Below are 27,179 nucleotides of genomic sequence, written 5' to 3'. Positions count from 1 at the left end.
CGAAGATCAAAGCGATCAAAGCCAGGAGAGAAAGCTTACCACGTGTTGTGAGTCATCATTTTATTCATACTTAGTTTCTTTTGTCTTTTATTAGCATATTTGGTATTGGAGTCATCCAAAAGTAATCCAGTTAAAGTAACCCTACCCAACCCTGTCAACAGCCAAGCATAGACTCCACTAAAATAGATTGATATTTCTTTCTTATTTGGGAGACCAACCCCCCCCCCCCCCCCACCCCCCCCCCCCCCCCCCCCCACACACACACACACACCTTTATGATTAAAAAAAAAAACACTAATTCCCAAGGGGTTACAACAGCATCCTTTAATCATGATAGCTGTCTTTTAGGAGCACTATGGCCGCTCCCACGCCATTTTGCAATAACCATCGACCTTAAGAGATCGCACCCAGAGCTCAGAATGGAAACAGGTAAACTGATGGCTTAATTCAACGCCAATGGCCTGTAGGCCCACTTTTATACAACTCAGGAGCAATGTTCCTTCTACCCAGAGTTTTTCCGCGCACAAGAAAATCTAGCCAGCTCACAAAAATCAGGGCTCGAGATTGCTAATGAAGAAGCGGATTAAGTCAAAGTTACAGTGCATGAAGGTAGGAATACAAGGGTTCCCCTAACGTTGTGTTTTAAATGCGGTATGTTGAAGTCGAGGTCGAAGTAGAACGAAGTTGAGTAAAGTCAATAGAGTTTTTCGAGAACCGGCTCCTTCGGCTCGGCTCATAAAAAAGGACCGGCTCTTTCGGGTCCCAAACGGCTCTTCCGGTTGTTTTTGCTTCTTTCATCCCTACACGGCCAAATATTATTTAAAATTGTGTACACAATGACTTAAAGGACGGGGGGATTAGAACAAAAAAGAAAAAAAATACCAAAATGAAAAAGTAGTGAAAAGCTGAGAAAATAAAACGAAACAAAAGGAGAGAAAAAGAGAATAAAAGAGAAGGATAAATTCTGAAAAAAAGAAAAGAAAGAAACAAAGGAAAAAAGTAAATAGAGAACAAAAAGAAAAAAGTAACAGCTAGGAAAAAATAAACACATTGAGATGTTTTTAAAGGAATTTGAAAAAAAATAGAAAAAAAACGGAAAAAGAAGAAAAGTTTGTGTTGCATTCAAATCATTTCCAATTATATCAAGTCAATCCTGTTGCCAACATTGTACTTCCACTAAAAAATGTGATTAAATACAGTTGTGTATCGTGCAACCGACTAAATAAGCCCCCAAAAATGTTAGTATTATTCGACAAAAGCTACCAGGAAAAAAAAGAAATGAAAATCTTGTGAAAGAATTGTTTGTAGGCCGTACAACCTTTGCAAGAATACATGAGTCAATTCATTCAAAAGTAAAAAATGTTTTTCTTATCTTATGATCTCCAACAAAAATAATTTATAATTTAAATTGCCTTAATCTATTCTATAGCGCTTTTCAAGTCAAGACTTCCCAAAGCGCTTTACAGTGTGCTTCACATTTCCCAATAGCGGCCGTGCAGCCATGTAAGGCGCTAACGTGCTTATTGGGGGTATTAGGGATTCAGTGTCTTACCCAAGGACACTTAGACATGTAACACGGAGGAGCCGGGATTTGAACTGTGATCTCTTGATCCCAAGACGAGCGCTCTACCTCCTGAGCCACTGCCGCCCCATGATATTACCATCTCAAGGGATATTACAGTTTTTGAAACACCCTGTACATAAAATTATATTTTTAAAAAAATACAACGAAAAAAATGTGTTGATATGGTGCTAGTCATCCTGTTTCCCTTACTTTGTCTTCCCCGCATAAAAAAATCTGTAGTAGGCTCAAAAACAACAATCCTTTTTTTCTGTATTATTTTTCATATATTTTATTTTAGATAATATTTCACGTAAAAACACTGAGATCGCCCTATTGATTTTTCAACGCATATTTAGTGCTTTAAAAAATGGATCATAATACAATATAATATTTTAATTTGCTATAATTCTGAGTTTCTCAAAAGCATAAAATTGACTACCCTTAGGCTTATAAATGGCAGCACGGCGGCACAGTGGTTAGCGCATGTGCGACACAGTTCTGAGATCATGCGATCGAACCTCCTGTGTGGAGTTTGCATGTTCTCCCCGTGCTTGCGTGGGTTTTCCTCCGGGCACTCCGGTTTCCTCCACATTCCCCCCAAAAAAAATGCATGTCAGGTTAATTGCCCGCTAAAATTGTCCATAGGTGTTAATGAGCGGGCAAATTGTCTGTCCCTGTGTGCCCTGCAACTGGCTGGCAACCAGTTCAGGGTGTCCCCTGCCCACTGCTTGGAGATAGCTGGGATGGGCTCCAGGAGATTTTCTTCCAGAATGGGCCTGTATTTGGCTCTATCCATTTCCCCATCAATTTTAACCATCTTCCCTGTCCCTGCTGGAGAAAAGCAGGCCCAAACCATGATGCTACCACCCCCATGTTTAACATTGGGGGATGGTGTGTTGAGGGTGATGAGCTATACTGATTGGAAGGAAATGTAGATTCGCTTTCCTTGATTTTGGCTGCGGCTTGTCATTGGAGTAGTATGCTGGGTCCTGAAAGCAGACCAGTTGAGAAAAACTATTTTAGAGGTTGCCCTTTAGATTCCCACCTGATTTGTAGGCAAACTGTGCAAAAACAGAGTTTCAGTATTCCTCAGGAATCGAAGGTGGGTCGTGAACTATATCAGTGGCTCGTGGGCCTTTTCCTTGGCAAAAAAATTGCTAAGATATCAAAAAAAACCGAAGTTATTGACACTGCTCTGACACCCGCCATTTCACACCACAGAAAAAGACTAGTAAGGTTTTTCCACTCAGATAATGTTATCTGTTTATCACAGAACCCCTATGATACTCGAAAATCTGCCAAGTATCCTCCCAGTATGCTATTTTTGAACATGCGTTCTGTCAAACCCCACTTGCAGCAATAGTCGACTGGAGATAATGGACCACAGCCGCATGGGAGCTGTTCATTTTAGACAGAAAGTACAAAAAAAAAAGCCACGCATGACACAAATATTCACTCTTGGTCCGCTTTTTCTGCAAGAGTCGATTGGCAATAATGGATCGCTGCCACACAAGAGTTGATCATTTTAGGTGAAAACAATAGGAAGCAAAAAACCCGCCACGACTGACACAAAGTTGCTCTTTCACCCCCTGCTCTCAGCAATAGTCCATTGGGGATGATGGATCGTGGCCACAATTGTGCATTTCATTTTTCGGGTGAGCCAGAACTGTGTGGTCCCTGCTCGCAGCAATATGGGATTGGTGGTAATAAATAGTGGTCGAAACTAGTGCGGTTGATTTTAGGTCAAAATACAGTAATGGCAACAACAAAAAAGTCGCCAGACCCTGCTAAAGTATGCTCTGCCAATTCTGCCCGCAGCAATATGTATTGGGGGATAACGGATCGCAGCCGCATGAGGGCTTTTCACTTTTTGTTGGACATAACAGAAAACAGACGACACGTTTTCCTGTTTGTGCGTGTTGAGTTGGTTCAAAATGTCTGAGACTACTGAAGGGAATCATATCGAATTTTATTAAAAATGCAGTAATTGGGAATCAAAGTTGATATTATTACTTGAGATCATTTGGTTAAAAAAAATGTGAAAATATTCTACTATCAAAAGAAAGCGCTTTTCATTTAATAATTTTGAGAAGTGGAAGTTATTTTTCCTTGACTTGCAACTGCAGATTGTTAATAAGGTGGGATACGGGACGGCAGGTCATCAGGTCGGACCAGTTGAGAACTAAAGACCTAGTTGATTTGAATTACCAGTGGTTAACGGGTTAAACCTCCAAAACTGGCAGAGCTCTATCCCCGAGGCACGGATGTGTTCTCGACAGGGTTGGGTAGGGTTACTTTAACTTGATTACTTTCAATTACTTTTGGAATAGTCCAATACCAAATATGCTAATAAAAGACAAAAGAAACTAAATATGAATAAAATGATGACTCACAACACGTGGTAAGCTTTCTCTCCTGGCTTTGATCTCTTCGATCTCCGGCAAAACTAACATAAAATGCAGGGTTGGGTATGGTTACTTTGACTTGATTACTTTCAATTACTTTTGATTACTCCAATACCAAATGTGCTAATAAAAGACAAAAGAAACTCAATATGGATAAAATGATGACTCACAACACGTGCTTTCTCTCCTGGCTTTCTCTCCTGGCTTTGATTTCTTTGATCTCCTCTCTTTGATAAAATGCGACAGAAACAAAACGAAAATAAATCCAAACAGCTTGCCAACATCATTTTTGCCGTTCCTTGTATTCCCTTGCTCCCCAAACGTGCACAAAATGTAGTCATTTTATTCCTATTTAGTTTCTTTTGTCTTCTATTAGCATATTTGGTATTGGAGTAATCCAAAAGTCATTGAAAGTAATCCAGTTAAAGTAACCCTACCCAACCCTGGTAAATGGTCTGCATTTATATAACAAGTCAATGAAGACCTCCCAAAGCGCTTTACAATGTGCTTCACACTTACCCATTCACACACACACTCACACACCAATAGCGGCCATGCAGCCATGAGCCATGCAAGGCGCACACCTGCTTATCAGGGCATTAGGGGTTCAATATCTTGCGCAAGGACACTTCAAACTTTACCTTGAGGAGCCGGGAATCGGACCTAAAAGCTGGCTGCCGCTATCCTTGCCAGTTTGATTTGCTTTACAGATGTTGAATGGCTGTTTAACCGACAGCATACACTAGCCCAGGGGTGTCCAACTCATTTGAACTCAGGGGCCACACGATAAAACAAACATTCTGTCGGGGGCCGGACTAGTAGATTAAAGAGAAAGAAAAAGAGATGAAGAAATAGGAGAAAGAGGGAGGGAAAAGGAGAGAGGGCGGGACAAAGAAAGAAAGAAAAAGAGAGAGAGGGAGAGAGCATGAGAAACAAATGATAAAAAGTCATGAGAGTGGGGGGGAAAGAAAGGGAGAGGAAGAAAGAAATCCAAAGAGAAATAGAAAGACAGGAGAGAAAAAAGAAAAGAAAGTGTGAGGGGTATGAAGAGAGAAAGAGAAAAGAGAGGAACATGAAAAAAGGAAGTGAGAGCAAAAGAGGTTAAAAGACACAGAGAGAGAAAGAGACAAAGAGCAACAAAGGAAGAGAAAAAGAGAGACACGGAGAGTGAAAGAGACAGAGTGGGAGAAAAGGGGTGGGTGGAAAAGAGAGAGAGAGAGACATAGAGAGAGAGAGAGTGAGAAACAAAAGATAAAAAGTCATGAGAGTGGGGGAAAAGAAAGGGAGAGGAAGAAAGAAATCCAAAGAGAAATAGAAAGACAGAAGGAGGGAAAAGAGAAAAGAAAGCGCGAAGGGTAGGAAGAGAGAAAGAGAAAAGAAAGAAAAGGAATAAAAGGAAGTTAGAGCAAAAGAGGTTTTTTAGACACAGAGAGAGAAAGAGACAAAGAGCAACAAAGGAAGAGAAAAAGAGAGACACAGAGAGTGAAAGAGACAGAGTGGGAGAAAAGGGGTTGAAAAGAGAGAGAGAGAGAGAGAGAGAGAGATGAGAGAGAGAGAGAGAGAGAGAGAGAGAGAGAGAGAGAGAGAGAGAGAGAGAGAGAGAGAGAGAGAGAGAGAGAGAGAGAGAGAGAGAGAGAGGAGAGAGAGAGAGAGAGAGGGGTAAATAAATACAAGTACAGTGTCTTTGTTCGAGGCACCTGGCTTTGGCAACATCAAGCTGACATATTTCAACCTGCAGCTTGTTTTTCTCTTGCGCTTCTCTGAGTGTTGTCTCGCGGGCCGGATTCAATCCCTCAGCGGGCCTGAGTTGGCCCGCGGGCCGCCTGTTTGACACCTGTGCACTAGCCAATCACAGTCCCGCACAGAGACTGTTACACACATACAACATGACCTGTGCAGCCCTTGCTACGTGATCTCTCTCTGACCACAATGAACGATACTTTGATATCAACGACAATAAAGCTGTGAACCAGCGCAAAGTAGAGAGGGATCTCTGTATGTCAAAAAGTTCTTTGGGGGTCCAACTCTTTCGCAAGTAACAGTACTTTCCCAAGTGCTACTTTGATGACCCAAGCGGTTAAGGACTCTGTAAACTGTGATTTAGTATGGCTTATAAAAAGTGCTGATAGCAAGTGACCGGCAGCCATTAATAGTGGTGATTATTATGCGGCTGGCAGTTGCAAATCATCGGCAGGCACGGAAACATTTGAAGTCACCCGAAAATCCGCACTTAAAGAACCTCCCTAAGCAGTGTTCCCTCTAAGCTGCGTGTGTGCGCAATTGCGCACTACCCAGAGCTTTTACGCGCACAAGAAAATCTAGCCAGCTCACAAAAATCAGGGCTCCAAATTGCTAATTAAGAAGCGAATTAGAGCGAAGTAGAGCGAAGTTGAGTAAAATCAGTAGAGTTTTTTGAGAACCGGCTTCTTCGGCTCAGCTCAATAAAAAGAACCGGCTCTTTCGGGTCCCAAACGGCTCTTCAGGTTGTTTTTGCTTCTTTAATCCCTACACGACCAAATATTATGTAAAATTGTGCACAAAATGACTTCAAGGAAGGGGGGGGAAGAGAACAAAAAAAAAAATTACCAAAATGAAAAAGTAGTGAAAAGCTGAAAAAACAAAAGGAAGAGAGAAAAAAAGGAAAAATTCAGAAAAAAGCCAAAAAAAAAAGCCAGAAAAAAAGCCAGAAAAAAAGCCAGAAAAAAGAGAAGAAACAAACAAAAGAAAAAAAGTAAATAGAGAACAAAAAGAAAAAAGTAACAGCTAGGAAAAAATAAACACAATGAGATATTTTTAAAAGAATTTAAAAAATTAAATAAAAACAGGGAAAAAGAATAAAAAGTTTGTGTTGCATTCAAATAATTTCCAATTTTACCAAGTCAATCTTGTTGCCAACATTGTTCTTCCCCCCAAAAATGTGACTAAATACAGTTGTGTATCGTGCAACAGACTAAATAAGCCCCCCAAAAATGTGAGTATTATGCGACAAAAGATACCAGGAAAAAAAAGAAATGGATATCTAGTGAAAGAATTGTAAAAACAAATGACGTTTGTAGGTCGTAAAACCTTTGCAATTGTACATGAGTCAATTCATTCAAAAGTGAAAATAATTTTGCATTGCCAGAAACTCAACAAAATTCTGTAAACTAGTCCAGAAAGTCTATGACGGCCACGACGCAGCTTCCCATCTCTGCCAGCTGGTCCATGCAGGCGTTCACATGCTTCGGGTCAAACACTGGTTCGCTGACTCATCTCAAGGCACTTCCTTCTCTCTCTCTCGCTCAGTGCAGTCTACACCCAAAGTGAATTTGACGATATGCATATGGTTTGCAGTCATTTGTGACATTTTTACAAAAGAACTTTGCATGCACGTTGTTTTTAAACCGTTATTAAGGACAAATTTCTTGGCAGTTTTTTTCAATTTTGTCTGAAAATATAGGATGTGGCTCTCTCAATTTCTTTTTGAAACATTTTTTTTTGCTTTTATGGCTCTTTGGCTCAAAAAGGTTCCTGACCCCTGTCCTAAGGCAAAAACCGAGGTCCAGATTGAAAATCAAACACAAGAGCAGATGCAGGGGGAAAAAAACCCTAGCTACTACAAGATGACTGGGATAGTCTCCAACACTGCGGGAACCCTCTTGGAAAATTGACCTAAAAAGTCCAATTCATTTTAAAAAAAAGACAGCATGATCTACATTCTCTGTTAGCATCCAACAAGGCAGACGATGGCGGGGGGAGCCGTATACTACACATGCTCTGTTCCTTCATTTCCTGTAGGAACTGTCGTTGGGGGGGGGAGATTCGTCAGCATTTAGCTTTAACTCAGAAACATATGTAATGAGGGACCTTAAATCTGAAACTCAAAAAATAGATCTAAAACTGGAAAAAAAGACAGCTAAAGGGACACTGTGTACCAAAAAATCTGGAATATAGAGCGCACCTGATTATAAGCCGCACCCACCACTTTTTAAGTGATTTGCCACTTTTGTATTTACACAAGCCGCACCTCTGTACAAGCCGCGGGCGCACGCATTAAAACTTGTGATACACTCACAAGTTTAACCCAGAACAGACTGTAAGTTCCACGATTGTGGGGGGGGGGATTTTGTAAGGTTTATTGTTCTATATTCTTTATCAATTATCCATTATCCGTTATCGGTATAATCATAATACGCTACAAAGCCAAGGGGCCGAGACACTTGCTCCCAGCCAAGAGGCCGAGTCAAGGTCCTAGCCACAGAGCCATGCACCGTTCCCGGAGGTACTGCAATACCGGGCGGATGCTGCGTGGAGTGAACAAAGCAAGCTCTTATTCCATCTCCGGATTGCAAAAATCAAACTTACAGCATTGCTGTATAGTACACAATCTTAGCACATACCGAAACAGTTGGAATCATAATAATAATAATAATAATTTCCTTGTATTGTCATTCTGTGTAACAATGTACACAGAACGAAATGTCGATTGCATCTGACCCGATGCAGCCGCAGCCAAGAGAGGGCGCCGCCGACCACTTTTTAAGTCTTAGGAATGACTCGGCCGGGGCGCGAACCCGAACCTCCCAGTCTCAAAGCGGGCGCCTTACCATCTAGGAATCGTACACGAATCCAGAACCCTCAATAGATAGTACACAAGTTCAGAACCACGATTGTAGCCAAATAAATAGTAGATAATCTTAGAACCACAATCGGCATCATGAATGGAAAATGATACCCATAATTAACGTATGATGCAGACTTGTAAAGTCCGGGTCCCGTTGAAAGTAATCCAAGGAAACAAAATGTATATTTCCAACGTTAAGGGTGGGAAAAATATATATCCACTATTGTCCGCTGCGACAACAGACAGATCTACCGGTAACTCAGCTTTACCCCACTTCCCATCAGCCCGCGTTTCCTCCGCCCCTTCTTTTTGATTCGCTCCTAGAACACATAACAGAATAAATCTCTAAAATAAATACGCGATTGTAACTAAATATCCTTCATTAAAGTACACTGTCCAAAAATCACAGCCGGCAAAATGAACGGAAAATGATACCGGTACTTAAGGTTTGATGCACACCTGCAGAGTCTGGTTCCCGTTGAAAGTAATCCAAGGAAAAAAGTGTATATTTCCAAAGGTAAGGGTGGGAAAAATATATATCCACTATTGTCCGCCGTGTCCACAAACACTCACCTTTACCGGTCCCCACTTCCTGTCAGCCCGCGTTTGTTACGCCCCTTCTTTTTAATTTGCCCATCCAAAACATATCAGAATAAGTGTCCAAAATAAATACAAATAAATACATTACAAAAATATACAGTTGCAAATACATATTATACATGGTTACACATATTTACGAAGAAAGACGGTACACCGAGAGAGTTTTCAAAGCTTTAATAATACTAATCTAACTTTCATCCCAAACCGTTCCTTTGAAAGGTACCAACACGCTAGTAGGATCACGCTCGCAATGCATCAAACGTGTCTGTCAAAAGAAAGCATCCCATAATTGTGAAATTCACGGTAGATCGTCCTCAACTTCCTCCTTATAACTATCACCACCAAGGGCGTCTGACCTTTTGTACTTGAGCGCCGCTGGTGGCCATTAGAAAAATTACATAAATTGGCCGCTTCGCTGAATAAGCCGCAGGGCTGAACATTTAGGAAAAAAGTAGCGGCTTATAGTCCAGAATATACGGTAATATTAGGTCACTCGAAGTTCATGTATCGTGTACTGGAACCGAAAAACAGTGCTACAAAGCACTAGAGAGAATACAAACGACGGAGTCTCAATGTGACCAAACCGCACCATTTTTCGTCTCCTTTTTCTACCCAGGCTTTTTGTCGGGGTAGCCGTAGGTTGGCAATGGATCTCCCTAACCATTTATTCACCCCAAAAACGCTGTAAAGATTATTAGCCAGCTAACCACACCCCACCAGGGCGGGGTACCTCGAGGGTTGCGACGGTTGATATAATAAAACAGATAAGATCCTTGGGCCATGCTAACACAGTGTTCTCGTTTGCCTGCGTCCATGCGTCCATTTTTGCTGGGGACGCATAGTGTCAAATCAACGTGCGTCCCCGGGACGCAACCTTTTTGACACAAAATTGTCATTATTACCCGATTACTTTTTTTTTTTACAAAGATTTACCGCACTCCACACATTTCGTCAGGCAGATCCGCCATTGTTGTTTTGGTCTCGCGGTTCGAGTTTTCGTCTGCACGCCGATCTCGGCCAACGAGATCTCGTTGCTTAGAGATGACGTCATTGTTGTGGTGCTTGTCGTCGAGGGAAGGTGAAAATCAACACCAAATTGGTCATTTCTTCAGTGTCAGTAATAAGTCGAAACATAATGCAGAAAGTGATATCAACGGCAATAATTCCGGCACGAAAAAACGGCGGAGAAATTCTTCGGAAGATCGCGGAGGCAAGGAAAACACGTGTGTTGAAGCCAACGATTTGACAAAAGAAAATAAGCAAGAATACTCCTAGCAAGAAAACGACTTTTCTGCCAAAATGGACTAAATGATATTCCTGGTTACGCTATGAGGAGGATGATAATGGATTGGACCTTGAGAAGGCATTACAACTGTGGCGGGACACCAAACCACGAAGAATATATGAACTGAAAAATCTGAAGTGATAACTTGCTTTGTATTACCAATTAACTGTGATGATTAAAACTGATAGAAAATATAGATTAATATAAATATTTCAGCAATATTTTTTTGTATAATGTACAATATTGTTGTGAACTGAAAACACTTGAAGTGATAACTGATAGACCCATAGATCTCTGTTGGGACCCATAGATTTTTGAGCATGCGGCTGCTAACACATTTAAAAACTAGTAAAATGGATCCTGGAACACACAGGGTGCCAATGCAGCGATCTTAAAACTGGTGTTATGTGTTCCCACCCCCACTCGTAAGCACACATGCTGCTGAGTTTTGCAATAGCTGCAGGCTATCAATGTTCCGGAGAGCAGGGCATTACAATATCAAAAACAAAAGGATATAATAGGATGTATCGGCACCTGCGTGTTTGCCTCAAAGAGAAATGGAATAACTCTGATTCTATTCTTAGGATGGTAAAAAAATAATCTTAGTTATATTTTTGATATGTGGAATTAAACCGAGTTTAGAGTCAAGTTCTTAACATGTTGTACAGGTCTAGAATATTCCAGTTTTGGTAGCATTTTCTTTCCTGGAATTTCAGGCATGATTATTGAATATAGTAGCATATATAATTAGCTAAACAATCAAACAAGAAATGCATTTCCATGTTAGCAAGTAACAAGGAAACAGAAACTGAAAACTAACTCTTTTACATACGAATACATATTCAATTGAGTGTCACGGTTGCCATGGCGCCCAATTGGTCCCAGCCGTGTGGCGCCGGGTTCTGTCACGGTTGCCCCGGCGCCCAATTGGCCCCGCCCATGGACACCGGCTGAAACGCGTTGACAGATTGCTCACTGGGAGTACTTAAACGCGGTCCTTTGAGCCGTTAGTTTACAGAGCGTCTGCAAGACTCTTGTTAAACTCTGTGTGAAATGGCTAGTTCTGTGAATTTGCCTGCGTTTGATCCCGTTTTATTTTCGGCCTGATCGGTTTGACAATTCTTTTGTTTGGATTTCAATCCACTTCCGCGACCATAGATCCCCGGATCGAGTGCGCGCGCATTCCTCCGCTCCCTAATAGAATAGAATATACCTTTATTGCCCTTGTTATAAAATGGGTTAACATATTGTGACAACGAAATTGGGCATGACACTCCAGTTTCACACATTCACAGTGAGGTAAAAAAAACAAGAAGATAAAGGAACATAGAATATAAGGTTATAGTTCTAATTTACACAATATTTACACAAGAAATGTAGGATGTTACATACAGTTTGGTATCGTAAGGGTGAGTATGTTACGCGATTGGGTTCTCCATTCCTGTTTCCTGCCCTGGTTCCTGACACTGAGAGGTTATTGACACACAGGTAAAGAAGTGGAGACTGTTTAACCTATCAGAATAGACTATGCAAATCACGGTTTCTGGCACTGTGAGTGAAAATAGTGTGTTAATGCAATAGCGCTAATACCAAAAAATAATTTAGAATTTCTTTTCATCATGATTCTTCAACAGTTCTCCTGCTACCTGGATACCACCTCGTCATGGTCAAATTCAATCACTTTGTAAGGACTTTCAAAGCCAGTTTCCAATTTCTCCGGGACCATTAAAAGAAGAAATCTGGTGTGAATCATGTATTTTGCAGATCCACAAATTTATCTGCGATTAACGTGAAACTAAATATGAATAAAATGACAAAATTTTGTGCAGGCTTGGGGAGTAACGGAACACATGGAAAGGCAAAAATGATGTTGGCAAGCTGTTTGGATTTCTTTTCATTTTGTTCCTGTCACATTTGATGTCAGTTTTGCCGGAGATCAAAGAGATCAAAGCCAGGAGAGAAAGCTTACCACGTGTCGTGAGTCATCATTTTATTCATATTTAGTTTCTTTTGTCTTTTATTAGCATATTTGGTATTGGAGTCATCCAAAAGTATATGAAAGTAATCCAGTTAAAGTAACCCTACCCAACCCTGGTTGAAGGACAATGCCGAACAAACTCATGCCAGATGCTGTTCATCACGATGGAAGAAGAAATCAAAATTCAAGCCCCTGAAGGAACCCTCTGGCACACACACCAGCAAACAACTCTCAAAGTTCCTTATTTTAACCAGACACAAATATTCTCATCGATCAAAAACCTTACCAAGCTTATCAAAACCACGTACAGCAATAAATTGGATAAAACAGCATGGCAGAGAAAATGTTCTTGAAATACATACGTTTCTGACAATTGACATTGACAATGTAGGAATCTGGATTGCCGCGTATCATCAACAATATAGATTACAGATATTATATATTATAAAATATTACGACAAAAAATACTATGAAAATAAAACGACAGAAATAATACAAACATACTACAAATATACAACAAAAATGATGCGATCGAAATACTACAAACATACTACAGATATACAACAAAAATGATGCTATGTAAATACCACCAAATACTACAGAATTAGTACAAAATGTACTACTATAGAAATACTACAAATATTCTACTGTAGAAATAGTACACAAATACCACTATGGCGATACTACAAAAATTCAACTGCAGAAATACTGGAAAAAATACCACAAAATAAAACTACAGAAATACTACAAACATACTACAGATATACAACAAAAATGATGCTATGTAAAAACCACAAAATATTACGGAATTGGTACAAGAGTACCACTGTAGAAATACTACAACTATTCTACTGCAGAAATAGTACACAAATACCACTATGGCGATACTACAAAAATACAACTGCAGAAATACTGGAAAAATACTACAAAAATACAACTACAGAAATACTACAAACATGCTACAAATATACAACAAAAATCATGCGTTGGAAATACCACCAAATACTACAGAATTAGTACAAAAGTACCACTATATAAATACTACAAAAATTCTACTGCAGAAATAGTACACAAATACCTCTATGACGATACTACAAAAATACAACTGTAGAAATACTGCAAAAAATACCACAAAAATAAAACTTCAGTAATTCTACATACATACTACAAATATACAACAAAAAATATGCTATGGAAATACTACAAAATACTACAGAATTAGTACAAAAGTACCACTAAAAAAATCTACTGCAGAAATAGTACACAAATACCACTATGGTGACATTCTACAGAAATACTACAATCATACTACAGATATACAACAAAAATGATGCTATGTAAATACCACCAAATATTACAGAATTGGTACAAAAGCCCCTGCGATTGGCTGGCAACCAGTTCAGGGTGTCCCCTGCCCACTGCCTGATGATTGCTGGGATGGGCTCCAGCACCCCCGCGACCCTACTGAGGATAAGCGGTGTAGCTAATGAGATGAGATGAGATGAGGTACAAAAGTACCACTATAGAAATACTACAAAAATACCCCTGCAGAAATAGTACACAAATACCACTATGGAGATAATACAAAATCCAACTGCAGAAATACTGGAAAAAAAACACAATAAAAATAAAACTACAGAAATACTTCAAACATACTACAGATATACAACAAAAATGATGCTATGTAAATACCACCAAATATTACAGAATTGGTACAAAAGTACCACTATAGAAATATTATAAATACCCACACAAGCCCGGGGAGAACATGCAAACTCCGCATAGAAAGGTTGGTCGCTGGATTTGAACCCATGACCTCAGAACTGTGCCGCACACGCGCTAAACACCGCGCCACCGTGCTGCAAGATTTTTTTAAACTATTAAATATAAAAAAAATTATACAATTTAACATGTCGGAAGTTATTTGTTTATTTCAGAAAATTCTGTACATTTTAAATTCCAACGCACAGATTTTGTGCATTTTAAGAGCAAAACCAAAAATCTAGATCTATGCTCAACCTGTGCCCTTCTAGTCTTCTATTCCAAGCATCGCAAATCCCAAATTTATCGTCATTATAACATGTAAAACGCAACGAATTTAACATTTGTCTCTGGTACCATGACAGCCTTTTTTTTTGTATATTATCTATACCACTGGTGAACCAGTGGATATAATGCTATGCTCTCACTGCCGCAACCCATGCTCGATTCCTGTTGCACCCAATAGCAAAGTTTGAGCCAAGAAAAATTATGAAAATATTTATATTCAAGTTTTTAATGAATAAGGAGTGCACGATATACACAAGTGAGCGTTATACACCATGAAAAAATAGGACATCATGTTTTTAATCATCCAAGTTTATGAGACTCTCGTGGGATTAATTAAACCCTGGTGGCTCACCAGAGTCATCCTATGGTATGAGAAACACTGAGTTTTATGAGTTAAACAAATACTGGGTTTGTTCTTGAGAAACAAATACTACTTTGCGGGTTTTATGGAACGCATCCCCCTCAGAAGTCTTACTACAAAAATGAGTCAAAATGGCAAAAAGTGGGTTGGCATTCCCCTTTAAGACAAACATCTATCTATCTATCTATCTATCTATCTATCTATGTTTATCTATCTATCCATCTATCTATCCATCTCTATCTGTGTTTATCCATCTATCTATCTATCTATCTATCTATCTATCTATCTATCTATCTCTATCCGTGTTTATCAATCTCTCTCTCTCTCTCTCACTCTATCTATCTATCTATCTATCTATCCATCCATCTCTATCTGTGTTTATCTATCTTTCTATCTATCTATCTATCTATCTATCTATCTATCCATCCATCTCTATCTGTGTTTATCTATCTTTCTATCCATCTATCTATCTATCTATCTATCTATCTATCCCTATCTATCTATCCATCTCTATCTGTGTTTATCTATCTATCTAGCTATCTATCTATCTATCTATCTATCTATCTCTATCTGTGTTTATCTATCTATCTATCTATCTCTATCTGTGTTTATCAATCTCTCTCTCTATATATATATCTATCTATCTATCTATCTATCCATCTCTATCTGTGTTTATCCATCTATCGATCTCTATCTGTGTTTATCTATCTATCCATCTATCTATCCATCTCTATGTGTGTTTATCTATCTATCTATCTGTCTATCTATCTATCTCTATCTGTGTTTATCTATCTATCTATCTATCTATATCAATCTCTATCTATCCATCTATCTATCTATCCATCCGTCTATCCATCTGTCTGTCTGTCTGTCTGTCTGTCTATCTATCTATCTATCTATCTATCTATCTATCTATCTATCTATCTATCTATCTATCTATCTATCTATCTATCTATCTATCTATCTATCTATCTATCTATCTATCTATCTCTGTCTGTGTTTATCTATCTATCTATCTATCTATCTATATCAATCTCTATCTATCCATCTATCTATCTATCTGTCTGTCTGTCTGTCTGTCTGTCTGTCTGTCTGTCTGTCTGTCTGTCTGTCTGTCTGTCTGTCTGTCTGTCTATCTATCTATCTATCTATCTATCTATCTATCTATCTATCTCTATCTGTGTTTATCTATCTATCCATCTATCTATCCAACGCAACCCCCACAGAAGTCTTACTGTACTTCAAAAGTGAATATCGAATTTGACGCTTCTACCGACTTTCATATTGTTTTGTCAACGTGATGAAACTCATTTTTTTTTATTATGAAGAAATATAACACGCATACCTGTCAAGCTCCAGGGCTCCATGTTGAATTTTCTCTTACAAAATATATCATATATATTATCAAGTAACATTTTGTTGTGAGCAGGGTTGGGTAGAATTACTTTAACTGGATTACTTTCGATGACTTTTGGATTACTCCAATACCAAATATGCTAATAATAGACAAAAGAAATTAAATATGAATAAAATGACTAAATTTTGTGGAGGTTTGGGGAGTAACGGAATACATGGAATGGCAAAAATGATGTTGGCAAGCTGTTTGGATTTATTTTCATGTGGTTTCTGTCGCATTTGATGTTAGTTTTGACGGGTGTTGCATGTTGTGCTAAAAGGCTAATTCCCCTTATAGAGATCAAAGACAACAAAGCCAGGAGAGAAAGCTTGCCACGTGTTGTGAGTCATCATTTGATTCCTATTTAGTTTCTTTTGTCTTTTATTAGCATATTTGGTATTGGAGTAATCCAAAAGTCATTGAAAGTAATCAAGTTAAAGCAACCCTACCCAACCCTGGTTGTGAGATACTGAGTTGCTCGACATGAATGAGGTTTATTATTAAAAAAAAATCTAAAATTAAGTAGAAGGAAAAAATACATGCAAATATAATTAAGTAGAATAATACATTTTCTTATTCAAATTATGAATTCATTTTCTGCATTAAATTATTGTTGGTAATATACTGATTAAAAGGGATCACCACAAACCTGTCTTTTTTCATTTTCTCCTTTTATACTTCCTTTTTTTCTTATTTTCTTTATACAACATCATCATTCGTAATATAATGCATCAAAGCAAGTGAGCCGTTTGAGAGCCGGCTCTCTTTAATGAGTTGAGCCGAAAAAGCCGGTTCTCTAAAAAGAGACGGACTTCCTTTCACTACATAACTACCACATGAAATCCGAGGCGGCAGACGCATGTGCACAGTAGCATCAAACCGCTCACTTTGTTTGCAACAGGAAAAAAAAAAGGATACTGAGATAGAGGCTACCGCGGCGAACTCGTTTGACTTGATTGATTTGCCGTTTGGTGATAGTCGGTGTATACCGGATGGTACCCATCATTGACAAATTTGTGTTTTTACGTACAGATTTTCTTGTACGTCGTACACGTCTTAAAATGCATAACAAACGTACTTTGTACGGACAAAACGTACAGCTTGACAGGTATGAAACTGAATTTCAAGATCGGTGATTCTAACAACGACTTTCATATTGTTTTGCCTTAATTGAGAATAGTTTCAACACGGTTTTGAGTTCTTCCTTGCCCGCATGTTGGTTTAAGATCAGGTCATTGTGTCATTGTAATCCTGTGCAGTACTTTGAGACAATTTTGTGATTAAGGGCTATATAAATACATTTGACCTGACTTGACTTGACGTTGGTTTCGAAACAATATTTTTTTTAAAAACAAGCATGAAGAAATATAACACGTATATGTATGCATGATTATTTATTCAGAAATGGGGGGAAAAAATGATTTAAGGATTGCCCCCCCCCCCCCCCTGGGCAACATGTTGAACCCAATGCCCGCGACGTACATGCCTTCATCAAACTTTAAATTCAGTGAGGTCATTCCTCTGATTGTTGTAAAAGGATAGTGGAATGGGCAGGGCACCCGTATGATGCAGCGGGGGTAAACCAGTGAAAGCTGTCGGGCCCTGCTGTTGAACAAAGAGTGTGTTGTGTCACCCTAACCCGAGTGACATGGCCGCTTTCTGGTGTCCCGTTTCTTCTGGAGGGACGAAAGCATGACCAACTTAGGTGTCGAGGAGCCTAACTTGTTTGGGTGTTTGGGCATTTGGGTTGGCCATGGTCCAAAATTTTTGTGTGTAATTTTTGCTACTTTTTCCCTTTTATTTTCTTTGTTATTGTATGCGTTTGTCTTGCTATCAGTCACCCTTCTTGAGCAGTGTTCCCTCTAAGCTGCACGCGTACGCAATTGCGCACTGCTCGCACATTCTCAGGGCACAAGAAAATCTAGCCAGCGCACAAAAATGAGGGCTTAAAATTACTAATTAAGAAGTCAAAGTTACAGTGCATGAAGGTAAAAATACACGGGTTCCCCTGACGTTGTGTCCTAAATGCAGAATGAAGTCGAGTCGAAGTAGAACGAAGTTGAGTAAAGTCAGTAGAGTTTGTCGGGGAACCGGCTTCTTCGGCTCGGCTCACTAAAAGGAACCGCTTCTTTCGGGTCCTAAACAGATCTTCAGGTTGTTTTTGCTTCTTTAATTCCAACATGACCAAATAATATGTAAAATTATGCACAAAATGATTTAAAGGAAGGGGGGAATAGAACAAAAAAGAAAAAAATACCAAAATGAAAAAGTAGTGAAAAGCTGAGAAAAAAAGAACAAAAGGAAGGGAAAAAAGAAGGAAAAATTAAGAAAAAAGCCAGAAAAAAAAGAAAGAAAGAAATGTAGGAAAAAAGTAAATAGAAAACAAAAGAAAAAAGTAACAGCTCGGAAAAAATAAACACAATGAGATTTTTTTGGAAGGAATTTAAAAAAAAGTAGAAAAAACAGAAAAAGTTCAAATCATTTCCAATTATATCAAATGAATCTTGTTGCCAACATTGTTCTTCCACTAAAAAATGTGATTAAGTACAGTTCTGTATCTTGCAACCGACTCAATAAGCCCCCCAAAATGTTAATATTATGCGACAAAAGATATCAGGAAATAAGAAGAAATAGATATCTTTTGAAAGAATTGTAAGAACAAACGACGTTTGTAAGCCGTAAAACCTTTGCAATAGTACATGAGTCAATTCATTCAAAAGAGAAAAATTATTTTGCATTGCTGGAAACTCAGCAAAATGTAACGTGATGTCAAGTTTTGGACATGTTTGATAATGACTGAGTTGCCACACTTGGGATTGCTGTTGCTCACTGTCGTTTCAAGCGTTGCTCACCGACTTTCTGTGAACGCTCAGACCCGTAAGGAGAATTACAGGGAACATTGCTCTTGATGGATATGACCAAGGTAGATAGATAGATAGATAGATAGATAGAATTCCTCAGATAGCAGCCTTAAACAATCTACTTGTCGTATCATGCCCCACGCGAGTTCAGGTTAAAAAAAAATCACGGTTGCATAACTTTGCGTTAAAAAATCGGTATTTATATGACATGCACATGAGTAAACCATTGAAAAACAAACTCTGACCCCCACAAAAAGATGCAAACACTCACCTTGATACGGTTCCAAATAGACACGCACCTTTCCACGGCTTTCCGTCCCAAAAATGCCGTCACAATTCCGTCAATTCCTCAAACTCTAATCCTGAATCCGCGAGAAAATGGCAAATCCGTTTTTTTAATTCAAGTTGAAGGAAAGTCCATCACTTGCTCGGCGCATCATGCTTGCGTTCTCTCTCGTGTGCGCACACACTGTTGCGCGCAACAGGTTGTGCCTTGTTCACTACTATCTCAATTTGGAACAGCGCGCCCATATCCGGTTCGCTGACAAAATAAAAGCATGTGTATTCCCCCCCCCCCCCCCCCGACAAGGTCCAATCTCCAAAGTAAAAACGATAAAGGTATAGTGTGCGGGGTTGGGTAGGGTTACTTTAACTTGATTACTTTCAATGACTTTTGGATTACTCCAATACCAAATATGCAAGAGAAATTATCCATGAATAAAATGATGACTCACAACACGTGGTAAGCTTTCTCTCCTGGCTTTGATGTCTTTGATCTCCGGCAAAACTAACATCAAATGCGACAGAAACGAAATGAAAATAAATCCAAACATCATTTTTGCCATTGCATGTGTGCACAAAATGTATTAATTTTATTCATATTTAGTTTATTTTGTGTTTTATTAGCATATTTGGTATTGGAGTAATCCAAAAGTCATTGAAAGTAATCCAATTAAAGTAACCCTACCCAACCCTGCTATCTATCTATCTGTCTATCTATCTATCTATCTATCTATCTATCTATCTATCTATCTATCTATCTATCTATCTATCTATCTATCTATCTATCTATCTATCTATCTATCTATCTATCTATCTATCTATCTATCTATCTATCTATCTATCTATCTCTATGTACTGTATCTATCTATCTATCTATCTATCTATCTATCTATCTATCTATCTATCTATCTATCTATCTATCTATCTATCTATCTATCTATCTATCTATCTATCTATCTATCTATCTATCTATCTATCTATCTATCTATCTATCTATCTATCAGGGTTGGGTAGGGTTACTTTAACTTGATTACTTTCAATTACTTATGGATTACCCCAATACCAAATATGCTAATAAAAGAACAAAGAAACTAAATATAAATGAAATGATGACTCACAACACGTGGTAAGCTTTCTCTCCTGGCTTTGATCTCTTTGATCTCCGGCAAAACGAACATAAAATGCGACAGAAACAAAATGAAAATAAATGCCAACATCATTTTTTCTGTTCCATGTCTTCCGTTACTCCCCAAGACTGCACAAAATGTAGTCATTTTATTCATATTTAGTTTCTTTTGTCTTTTATTAGCATATTTGGTATTGGAGTAATCCAAAAGTAATTGAAAGTAATCAAGTAAAGTAACCCTACCCAACCCTGGTCATATTTGACCGCTAGATGAAGTGTTGTGTCGTGAAACTGAAAAAGCACGAGGAAGAATACAAAGGGGATCTAAATTGACCGAAATGCAGTTAATCCTTCTCTTTTTTTGCCCAGCATGTTGTGAATGAAAGAGAAAAGAGGAAAAAAGGAATAGTGAAAAAGGAAAAACGGAAAATGAAGGAAAAAAGCGGGAAAAAAACGAAAAGGAAAAAACAAAAAGCGATAAGGGAATAAAGACGACAAAGAGAAAAAAGAAGAAAAGGGGAGAGAGAAATGAAAAATGAAATAAAAAAGAAGAAAAAAAAAGAAAATAGAGAGAAAAAAAACATTAACAAAAATAAAGGGAAAGAAAAGGAGAAGAAAAAAGCAAGGAAAAAAATAAGAAAATAAAAATAAGAAAAGGAAAAAAAGTCAAAAGAAAGTAGAAAAAAAAAGAATGAAAGAGAAAAGAGGAAAAAAGGAATAGTGAAAAAGGAAAAACGGAAAATGAAGGAAAGAAGCGAAACAACCCAAAAAAGAAAAAACAAAAAGGGATCAGGGAATAAAGACGACAAAGAGAACAGAGAAGAAAAAAGGGAAAGAGAAATGAAAAATGAAATAAAAAAATAAGAAAAAAAATAAGAAAATAGAGAGGAAAAAAAACATTAACAAAAATAAAGGGAAAGGAAAGGAGAAGAAAAAAGCAAGGAAAAAAATAAGAAAATAAAAATAAGAAAAGGAAAAAAAGTCAAAAGAAAGTAGAAAAAGAAAAAAGAAAAATGATTAAAGAGAAAAGAGGGAAAAAGGAATAGTGAAAAAGGAAAAATGAAGGAAAAAATCGGAAAAATAACCGAAAAGGAAAAAACAAAAAGGTGATAAGGGAATAAAGACGACAAAGAGAAAAGAGAAGAAAAATGGGAGAGAGAAATGAAAAATGAAATTAAAAAAATAAGAAAAAAAGAGAGAGCGTGAGAATAAGAGAAAGAGAGAAAAAACATGAACAAAAATAAAGGGAAAAGAAAAGAGAAGGAAAAAGCAAGGAAAAAAGTCAAAAGAAAGTAGAAAAAAAAAACAAAAAAGAATGAAAGAGAAAAGAGGAAAAAAGGAATAGTGAAAAAGGAAAAACGGAAAATGAAGGAAAGAAGCGAAACAACCCAAAAAGGAAAAAACAAAAAGGGATCAGGGAATAAAGACGACAAAGAGAAAAGAGAAGAAAAAAGGGAGAGAGAAATGAAAAATGAAATGGAAAATAAGAAAAAAAAATAAGAAAAAAAAGAGAAAAAACATTAACAAAAGAAAAGAGAAGAAAAAGCAAGGAAAAAATAAAAATGGAAAAAAAGTCAAAAGAAAGTCGAAAAATGAAAAAAAAAAAAAAAAGAAAAATGATTAAAAAGAGCACGAAAAAAAAACACATTTTTGGCTACCTTTTACAGAAAGATAGCAGACAAATATATCAGCCCCATTTAGGTGAGCCTCATCTTACATCAAATAAATACAAATTTCTCCACTTCTGAGTACCGGTATATTAAAAAAGCAAGTTTTTATGACTGTTCATGTATTTTTGCTTATGATTCAAATCAGTATTGTTTTTTTTTCCTAAGTTAACAAAGTTTTCTTTACCACCATGAAGCACTAAATAATACACACTGTCCTTTTATAGTACCTTTTACTCACCTTTTACCTCAGCCAATCGCTCCCTTTATTCCCTTATTCGGTGCCATAACGTATAAATACTTTTTCATTTAAAAAAAAATGTTTCTAAAGGCTTCGACGCTGTTAATCAGTAAGTATCAAGCCTCTGGGAATGATTTCAGTCTGTTAAATCATCACTAAACGGCAGGAATGGTGTTGATCAGATCTTTGTCCGCACAGCGAGGAGCCCCCACTTCTTAGTGTTGATGTGCTTCCCCTATCGAAATTGTGAGATCACGTTACCGGAAACAAAGAGTGCTAAAAACTTCTTACAAAGTTCATGTTTCAAGTTCAGTGTCTTTGCATTAAAATATCATTTTGCAAGCAAAGTGTCCTTGTCTTTATGGAAATCATTCGGCGGGATCACAAATGGGATGAAAAAAAAACCCCCAAAAAAAGCACCAAATAAAAGTTTCGCCGTAACTGCCTCCTTTCACAAAAAGCCGATTGTCTCGAAACTTTTCTTGGAAACTATTATTTCTAAGAAACTTAACAATGCTAAAAGATAAAAACAAAAAGATAAATATTAGATATTATATTAGATATTAGGGTTGAAGCTTTCTTTTGATTTGTCCATCGTGTATAAAGCTATAGAACTAAATATGCTGTAAGCCTTCAAAAAGAGTCAAAATGGCAAAAAGTGGGTTGGCATTCCCCTTTAAGACAAACATCTATCTATCTATCTATCTATCTATCTATCTATCTATCTATCTATCTATCTATCTATCTATCTATCTATCTATCTATCTATCTATCTATCTATCTATCTATCTATCTATCTATCTATCTATCTATCTATCTATCTATCTATCTATCTTTATCTGTGTTTATCTATCTATCTATCTATCTATCTATCTCTATCTGTGTTTATCAATCTCTCTCTCTCTCACTCTATCTATCTATCTATCTATCTATCTATCTATCTATCTATCTCTATCTGTGTTTATCTATCTATCCATCTATCTATCCATCTCTATCTGTGTTTATCTATCTATCTAGCTATCTATCTATCTCTATCTGTGTTTATAGATCTATCTATATATCTATCTCTATCTGTGTTTATCAATCTCTCTCTCTCTCTCTCTCTCTCTCTCTCTCTCTCTCTCTCTCTCTCTCTCTCTCTCTCTCTCTATCTATCTATCTATCTATCTATCCATCTCTATCTGTGTTTATCTATCTATCTAGCTATCTATCTATCTCTATCTGTGTTTATCTATCTATCCATCCAACTATCCATCTCTATCTGTGTTCATCTATCTATCTATCTATCTATCTATCTATCTATCTCTCTCTCCCTCTCTCTCTCTCTCTATCTAGACATCTATCTAGACATCTATCTAGACATCTATCTCTCTCTCTCTCTCTCTTTCTCTCTTTCTCTCTCTCTCTCTCTCTCTAGACATCTATCTAGACATCTACCTCTCTCTCTCTCTCTCTCTCTCTCTCTCTCTCTCTCTAGACATCTATCTAGACATCTATTTATCTCTCTCTCTCTCTTTCTCTCTCTCTCTCTCTAGAAATTTATCTATTTATCTATCTATCTATCTATCTATCTATCTATCTATCTATCTATCTATCTATCTATCTATCTATCTATCTATCTATCTATCCATCTATCTTTATCTGTGTTTATCCATCTATCTTTCTATCTATCTATCTATCTCTATCTGTGTTTATCTATCTATCAATCTCTCTCTCTCTCTCTCACTCTATCTATCTATCTATCTATCTATCTATCTATCCATCTCTATCTGTGTTTATCTATCTATCTATCTATCTATCTATCTCTATCTGTGTTTATCTATCTATCCATCTATCTATCCATCTCTATCTGTGTTTATCTATCTATCTATCTATCTATCTATCTATCTATCTATCTATCTCTATCTGTGTTTATCTATCTATCTATCTATCTATCTATCTATATCTGTGTTTATCAATCTCTCTCTCTCTCTCTCTCTCTCTCTCTCTCTCTCTCTCTCTCTCTCTCTCTCTCTCTCTCACTCTATCTATCTATCTATCTCTATCTGTGTCTATCTATCTATCTATCTATCTATCTATGTACAATAAAAACTAAGATAATTTGTGTCAAAATGTTTGTTATTTACCAAATAAATGCTTGACCAAGGATAACATTTGCTTGTGTTCACAGTTCACGAATCCCTTAGCCAACCGGGAGTTGGGGGCTCCCCCTTTTTATGGTGTGTCTTAAGCAAGTACAGCCTGGGAGCGCCCATCCCTTCCCAAGTGTTGTTTTTGGTAGGGGATTGCTTCCTCACATGAAAAAGTACTGGTTTACATGGTTACCGGCGGGAGAAGCCTCTTGATCTGACTCAGATACAGCACCTTCATCGTCTGGTCGCTGTTATTTTTCAGAGAATCAACGGGCAGTAGTGTGTGTGACAATACTGGTATTGATATATTTTATTCACATACACATCCTACAATACACTTCCATCGCTTGCTAGTGTTTACAGTTTACAGATGCCTTAATCATCTGGGTCATCGGGGCACCACTGCCTGTGGTGTGTCTTGGGCAAGTAGAGCCTGGCACTACCCAACCCCTATCTCAGCTAGCTTTTGTAGTCGGGGTTTGCGCCCCCAGGTGAAATAGATACAGTACTAGTTTACATAGTTATCAGGACCAGGAGAAACCTACTGATCTGACTCAGATACAGCACCTTCATCATTTGGTAGCAATTGTTGTTACACTGTAAATCGTCCTCACTCTCTTCAGAGATGAACCGGGACAATATTAGCATACTATGATGTTGTCATCTGTTACCAGTGACTGAGACGATCCAGATTACAGACAAAATGGGTACGACAACATCGGTCCAAGTAAAATAAAATAAAAAATTATTATACGGCGTACACAAATTGGGAAGATAAAAAAAAAAAAAAAATCCAGTTCCAGCACACCTCCATACACAGCAAAACCCTGTTAACCCGAATAATTTTGAACTCACTGCTGCCATCTCCTGGCTTGTGTGAGTAATTTAGCCTCACTCAGCTCGTTCATGGTGTGCGTGCACGTACGTGCATTTCTCAGATGCAATTGAACAAAGGCTTCCTCTTTCGTCTTTCTCTGGATTTTGGTCTATGTTTATTTGAAGAAGAGCTATTCCTAATTTCACAGTTTTCATGCTCCACTGACAAACAGAAACAAAAACGAAAAAAAACCTGAGGATGAGCAAGAAGACGCTCTCCACCAGTCCAGCGATGGATGACAACCGCCGTTAAATCTGAAGAAGAAGAAGAAGTCCCGCCTTGCCCCCATTTCTCCTGTGTTATATGTCGAAGTGTCCTTGGGCAAGACACTGAATCCCTAATCCCCCCAATAAACAGGTCAGCGCTTTGCATGGCTACATGGCCGCTATTGGTGTGTGAGTGTGTGTGTGAATGGGTAAGTGTGAAGCACATTGTAAAGCGCTTTGAGAGGTCTTCATTGACTTGAAAAACATGAAATAAATGCAGACCATTTATATTTACATTTGTTCCGTCTCGAAAAGCTTTGCTAAAACTAAGATAAAAGCAGATCGGCTTAGTGGGGGGAAAACATAAGGGCTCTTTGAACTTAGTTAGCCATTGTTAACACATATTTAATCGAAAAAATATTCTACTTTCAGCAACGCACCCCACCTTTAATAACCTATACACCGACTACCACGAAACGGCAAATCAATCAAGTCAAACGAGTTCGCCGCGGTAGCCTCTATCTCGGTATCGTTTTTTTTCGTTGCAAACGAAGCGAGCGGTTCGATGCTACTGTGCGCATGCGTCTGCCGCCTGAGGATTTCCCATCATGCATCATTCCGTGGTAGTTGTATAGTGAAGGGAAGTCCGTCTCTTTTAGAAGAACCGGCTTTTTCGGCTCAACTCATTACGGCTCACTTGCTTTGATGCATTATATTACGAATTATTATTGTTGTATAAAAAAGTTAAGAAAAAAAGGAAGTATGAAAGGAGAAAATGAAAAAAAGACAGGTTTGTCGGTATATTACCAACAATAATTTAATGCAGAAAATGAATTCATAATTTGAATAAGAAAACTCTACTTTCCGTAAATTCCGGACTATAGAGCGCACCTGATTATCAGCCGCACCCACCACATTTTAAGAGGAAAACCGATTTTGTACATACACAAGCCGCACCTGTGTATAAGCCGCATGCGCCCACATTTAAACATGTAACACAAACACAAAATGAACCCAAACCCGACTTCAAGTCGAACTAAATGTCCTTCATTAAAGTCCACAGTCCAAAAATCACGGCCGGCAAAATAAACGGAAAATGATACCGGTACTTAAGGTTTGATGCAGACCTGCAGAGTCTTAATTATTTTTGCGTGTATTTTTTCCTTCTACAGTGAACGTCCAACTTAATTTTTAAACTTTTTTTGATAATAAACCTCATTCATGTCGAGCAACTCAGCATCTCACAACAAAATGTTCATTAACAATATATAGGACAGGGGTGTCAAACTCATTTTAACCCGGGGGCCACACGAAACACCAAACATTCTCTCGGGGGCCGGACTAGTAGATTCGAGAGAATGAAAAAGAGAGCGACAAACAAAGAGAGAAAGGGAGAAAGAGAGAGAGAGAGAGAGAGAGAGAGAGAGAAAGAAAGAGAGGATGTGACAAACAAAAGAGATAAAAAGAACTAATGAGAGAGGGGGAAGTAAAGAGAAAAAAAGAAATCCTCAGAGAAATAGAAACCGAGAAGGAGAAAAAAGAGAAG

At 38.0% G+C, this 27,179-nt stretch overlaps 1 protein-coding gene and 1 pseudogene across 2 annotated transcripts in view; both read right to left on the bottom strand.

Annotated features, from left to right (window-relative positions):
- The window catches only part of il34 (interleukin 34), a 154,872-nt gene extending 135,312 nt beyond the window's left edge, over nucleotides 1-19,560 (bottom strand). For both annotated transcript variants that reach the window (XM_088339168.1, XM_088339169.1), the window contains exon 1: nucleotides 19,374-19,560. The gene's annotated coding sequence lies outside the window, so the exon portion shown is untranslated. The remainder of the gene's footprint in view (nucleotides 1-19,373) is intronic.
- On the bottom strand, nucleotides 8,209-8,360 carry LOC148362176 (U2 spliceosomal RNA; annotated as a pseudogene).
- Nucleotides 19,561-27,179: the final 7,619 nt, after the last annotated feature.

Source organism: Urocampus carinirostris, chromosome 7, assembly GCF_059441175.1.
Source record: "Urocampus carinirostris isolate Australia breed hairy pipefish chromosome 7, RoL_Ucar_1.0, whole genome shotgun sequence".
Classification (NCBI taxonomy): domain Eukaryota; kingdom Metazoa; phylum Chordata; class Actinopteri; order Syngnathiformes; family Syngnathidae; genus Urocampus; species Urocampus carinirostris.
This window is presented reverse-complemented; position numbering and strand designations above follow the sequence as displayed.